The sequence below is a fragment of the Camelus dromedarius genome, chromosome 15 (assembly GCF_036321535.1).
Source record: "Camelus dromedarius isolate mCamDro1 chromosome 15, mCamDro1.pat, whole genome shotgun sequence".
Lineage (NCBI taxonomy): Eukaryota > Metazoa > Chordata > Mammalia > Artiodactyla > Camelidae > Camelus > Camelus dromedarius.
The window spans coordinates 33,418,935-33,424,769 of NC_087450.1; positions in this window are offsets into that span (position 1 = coordinate 33,418,935).

Here is a 5,835-nt window from a genome sequence, read left to right on the forward strand (position 1 = left end):
GGCCATGCATTCCATCCATTCTTCCAGATGAGACTTATCCCTGAACCGAGTCAGGCTCTCATGAAGCCGAGAGGCTCTTGGACCGTGTTATTTAGCCATCACAAAATCTTTATTATGTCCTTGCCTTATAGTGGGGCTTTCTGGAAAAGTGCCGGAGGAGTCCTGCTGTTGCATTTATTTTGGGACGCTGCTGTCACTAGCAGTCACTGCCTCAGCCAGCGCGGGCTATGAGACCTGTGATCCGAGTATGTTTCAGGCTCTAGTTCCTGGGGAAGCTCTGCATCCTCAGAAGAACTGGAAGGCTTCTGATTGTGGGCACTGTGACTCATGAAATTGATCCCAAGTCTCATTTCACTTGGGCTACCAGGAAGCTCAGAGCAAAATTTGGGGCTCAGCTTTAAGATTCCTAGAGGATTATGTAAGGGAGATGATTTCTTCCCAGATGCTGATTTTTAACAGATAAGATGATGATGATGATGAATGTGTATGTATCTTGTCAATTGCTTTAGTGGAATCAGAGTGGGAATTTCCATCCTGGAAAACAAGGGATGGAGAATTGGCCAGAGTGGAGGAGGAGGAGGCGAGGGGAAAAGATGGTGCAAGATGGTGGCTGTGGGACACGTTCCTTTCTAGGCCACTGTGGAGGTGGTGAAGGGTCTAGCTTCCCTGAACCAGAGGGGATGAAAAGAAGATTTTCCATGAATTTGAGAAGAGAGAACCGCAGCCATTGCTCAACTTGAACTTCTCCCTGTGGCCCCCCGCCCCTGGTTTTCTGGGTATTTTTGTGATATTGTGAAACTCTGAAGCTTGCAGTGTCTTTTTTCTCTTCCTCTTCACTCCCCAGCCCAGGCACTCCCACCCACCTTTTCCTTTTTGTCTCTTTGCCCCTCTACAGCTCCCCCTTCCCCCATCCCACTACCCAGGGAGGGGAGGGGGGTGGCTTGCTCAAGGTCACATAGCTAGTCAACAGCCTCACCTAGATCTCCTTGACATGATGCCAAGTATCTTGGGAGTTGGATTTGGCCTTTACTTTGGCCTAGAAATGGCCAAGTTTGATGGCCAATGTCTGATAATAGACCCCAGCTCCAGTGAGTAGAAGAGGTGGGGGTCTGAGAGAGTGTGAAGAAGGCTCTTTGCTAGCTCTGCCTAGAGGGAGCATGGATGGGGCTCACAGACTCAGAATTGGCAAATTTCTGGATCTGGACTTTCTATATGGGCAACCTTGCTCTCCATGCCCTGGGGCCTGGCAGAAGAGTGCTTCTTACCCGGCCCGGAGGTAATTTATGAAGGGGGAGCAGCGGGTACAGCGGAGGGGGCTTTGTTCCCTAAATGCCATTCACATGACTCTCTGACCTCAGTGTTCTTCCCCTTTCTCTTGTCTTTTTCTCCTTCACTGCTTTTGGCCCTGCTTCAGTTCCCCTTCTCTATTTTCCTTTTCTCAATCCACACAAAGCCCTCAGAGTGCTGGGGCTACCCTGGGGCCGCCTGCCTCTTGTGAGGTTGGTTTCCAGTTCCTGGACCGCAGTCCTGCAGCCATCTGCCCTGGAGGGGCACAGGGAGGCCTGGAGGGCCTGGTAGGGAGCGGGCAGGCCAATGAGCCAGCACCCAGAGGCTGGCCCTGCACCCAGCATCCTTCAAGGGTGCAGGTGGGGGTGGGTGATGGCGAGCCTCAGTACCTGATGGCAGTCCCAGTGCAGGCCACAGCCCCTCCCTACCCATCCGCAACAGAGGCCTAGCTCATCACTGAGCCAGTCCCACTGGCCTCAAGAGAAGGTGGCACCCAAATGTGGCATCTCTGGCTTAGGGCTTCATCATCAGTTTCTAGAAGCCTTTTCCACAATGGTTCTAAACCCTGTATGGTCATACAGAATCACCTGAGTAACTTCCCAAATAGGCTGATGACCAGCCCCGGAGCTGAGACTCTGGCTTTGTTGGTCTGGAGTGTAGGCTGGGATGGATACGGTGCTGTCTCCCTGGGTGATTCTGATCAGGCATGGAGAGTGAACCTCTCTTTTACTGAGGGTAAAGTGTCACAGAGAGAGCATGGAATGCAGTTTAGGAGGCCTGGGCCTGAGTCAGGCCACCCTCAGAGAGACATGTGTCCCTGGGCACAGCCTCTTCTGTCTCCCGTCCCTGGGCAGGAGCATCCTAAGGAGAAATGACCAACTCATGGAATTTTAGACTTAGAAGAAGCCTGGGAAATCAACCGATCCATCCCTTTGTTCTACAGACCTGGGGGGAGTAAGTGGAGTGCCAGGGTCCCAGAGGGCTTGGGCAGGGTGGGGAAACCAGCCCGGCCTTTTGGGGGGTGTCCTTCCCCTGACTACACTCAGCCCGGCTCCTCTCAGGGAGTTTTCTCTAGGTTAGATTGGTGGGGAGACTGTCTCTGGGAGCAGTCCTGGAGAGGGTCTCTTCTCTGTTTCCTGGAGGAGGAGACTGGCCTCCAGAGCCGGGGGGGTGGGGGAGCAATGGCTGGAACCAGAGGGCTTTGCTCTCGGCCAAACTTCGCAAGAGAACTTGCAGAGCCGCTGACTTTTTGCAGCTGCTTGACGGGGCCTGTGGATTGAAAGGGGAAGTTTGGCTGCATTTAGAAAGTCGTCCGCAAAGAGGAATGGCGGGGGCAGGGGTGAGGAGGGTGGCCGGGTTGCGGAGCGGGAGGAGGAAGGTGGGCGATCTGGGAGAGGTGCCAGCAGGGGCCTGAGGACAAGGGTTTGATTTGGGCCCACGGGTTGTCACTTTGGAAGCTCTTGAGGTTGGGTGGTGGGGCTGGGGGAAGTGCAGGGGAGGGGAAAAGAAAAGAAAGGGAGATGGGGGAGGGCAGGAGTCCCCAGCCAGAAAGCCTGGCTTTTTCTTGGATTGGAAGCAAGCATGGAGGGTGTGGGGAGCATGCCCAGTTGTGTCCCAAAGGGCAAGCCAGTAGTTTCCTCTAAGGGGCACAGGGAGGTGGTGAGAGGTGCTGAGAGAGAGAAGCTTGTCAAGAGGGTGCAGCCCACAGGAGGGGGATGTTAAAGGAGGAACTTCTCCACCCCCAAGGTGTGCAGAGATTTCTCTGGGCAGCCTGAAATGTCCCATCCTTTAAGGCTGGAAAGGCATCCAACTCCTCCCTGGGCCTCCAAGGTAGCAGCAGGAAGAGTACAGCACAAGGCTCCGGAGGCTGGGAAGCTTCCCGAGGGCCCCACGCCTCACTTTCCAGTTCTTGCTGCCAACTGAGAGCGGCAGTCCCACAGTCCTATAACAGGTGCCCTGGCCCCAGTGACCTGGGAGAACAGTGGAGCTCCTGATGGCCATGTGGTTACACTCCCCCTGTCCCTGCCAAGCCCACGGCCCTCCCACAGTCTCTGGCACCTGCAGGGGCCTGCACTCTGCTGCCCACCAGCCAAGCCTTGTCTTGTCCGTGCCTGTGTATGTGGGGGCGCAGTTAGGGGGTGGATGTGGGGGGGCCACAACTTGAACCCGGAGCTCTCTCACAGAAGATCCTGTCCCCACCGGAAATGTGCTGAGCCAAGCTTCTCTTCCCAAGGCGGCCCCACCCCAGGGGACAACAAGAAGAGACTCTAAGAGGCAGAGCCCATCTGTCCTGACACACTGTGACCACAGAGACCGTGCCACCATCTTTCTCAGGGACATGGCAGCATCAGCAGCCAGAGGGACCCACCCTGAGGATGAGAGAGGGGAGGCCTGCACTGGGTCTGCCTGTGGCGGAACATCTGAGGGCAGAAGCACACCTCTCAAAGAGCCTGGCAAAGAAGGCCACTCAGCTCAACTTAGTTCAACTCCACCCACTCTGTTATTCAGTGAGTCTTTACTGACCACCACCCATGTGACAACCGCTGTGCTAAGTGCTAAGGGGATGTAGAAGAGAGCAAACCAGACATAGTCCCTGGCAGAGGCACTTGAGGGCCCACTGTGGGCCTGTCTCCACTAGAACCATGAGGGTGGCCTTGGTGCTGGCGGGAGGAGGCAAGGCCCTCACCCCTGTGGTCTCATTGGGAAGCCAAGATGAAGCAGAGAATGAGGCAAAGTTTAAATAAATACATTATCCAATCTGTTAACCACGTGTTGAAATGAACATGACCAGGTTCAGGCTATGTGGATCTGTAAGCGCTCAGGGTGGACCCGATGGGGCAGCCCCACCGGACCTGAGTTACTTTCCAAGATTCTTGAAAGGATCTGATTCGGTGGGCCTATTAACCTTGGGAAAAAAAACCATCAGTCTTGCCATGAGTGTATTGGACTGGAAGATCTATGTAGATTCTACCATCTTTCTTGGTTCCTTCTTCCCATTGCCCCTTCCTCCACCTCCTTCCTCTGTCTCACTTAGAGCTAGACACCTTCCATGGCCAGTGATTGGATGCCAAGTTTGGTTGAATGCCTACTGTTTACAAAGCACAAAGCTAGCTGCAATAGGATTATAGAGATAAACAACAAGGGTCCTATACTTAAGGACCTTCAGACCAGCTTGGGTTCACAAATTGCTGTGATAGGAGATGGTGAAAGATGTGGGGGGTGGGTTGCAGACAACAGGAAAGTTGAGTCTCATCCCTGGTATAGGATTTGGAATATTGATTCTGCGTTCTTTTGTGTGTGGGATGTGTGTGTGTGTGTTGCCCACTATTTGCTTTTTTAAAAAAACTCAAGCTTCAGAAAAATTATAAGACTATTACAGGTAATTTCTGTAAGCCCTTTCCTAAGATTCACCAATTATTTACATTTTATGGAATTGTTGGAGAACAAGTTAGAGACATTTTGCTCTTTTTACCTCTAAACTCTTCAGTGTGTATTTCAAAGGTATTGTATTATGCGGTCTGGTTTTCTTCTTCTTCTTTTAAAAAGACATTGCTTGCTTATTTATTTGTTTGTTTGTTTGTTTAATAGAAGTACTGGGGCTTGAACCCAGGACCCCGTGCATGGGCTCTACCACTGAGCTATTTCCCTCCCCGCTGTAGTTTGGTTTTCTTATAGTTTCACCTCTTCCTCTCACTTTCAGACAGTATTGGGTCACTCTATCCCCTAGATAAAGCTTATTTAGTGGGAGACAGCTAGCTTGTTTTTCTGCTTGATGCCATGCTGGTGGCCTGGCCATTGGGGGCTGCTAGGTCACAGGGTCCCCATGGGAAACTCTGCTGGCTTCAGTGGCTATGCCTGAGTTGGCTTTCTGTTGGACAGCTGATCTGTCCCTTTGGAGGCCTGGCCAGGCCTTGGCCGAACTCTCTGCTCTCTTTCTCTGCACTTTGTTCCTGAGTTTTCTGCACATTCTCCCACCCACAGATATGAATGTCGCATGATGTTGCCTCTCCAGGGTCCAGCATGGCATGGTGGAAGCAGAGCAAGTTTGCTTGGATGTCCTTTCTAGGCCTTGGAGGCCAGCCTGGGCTCCTCTGTAAATACAGGAGGCTTCCTTTCCCTGACTCTCGGGAGGAGTGAGGCTCTATGGCACGGCCTGTCTCCGAGGCCTGTGGTCCTACTCAGTCAGGACTGGCAGTCTTAGGCTGAGGGAACATTTTCCAGGGCACAGCTGAGGGACAGAACGTCTCCATGAGATGGGCTGGGATGGGCAGGGTTTTGGAAAGGCCCCTGCTTGTTCTGGGAGGTGTTCAGGATGCTGAGGTTTTGGAAATCCATGGTGGCTGTTCATGACTGCTCCCAGCTTTGAGAGGAGGAATGAATGGGCACCCGTTTCCTTTGGTTCAGTGGCAAAGGTGAAGTTCAGGACTGCTGACCCAGGATGATGCCCTCTGCTGGGCCTGGGGAGGGCCCTGGGCTTTGAAGCAGAACACAACCTAGAGGACTGGACCCTGGAGGCAGGAGATGCTGTTCACATCCTGCGAGCCTTAG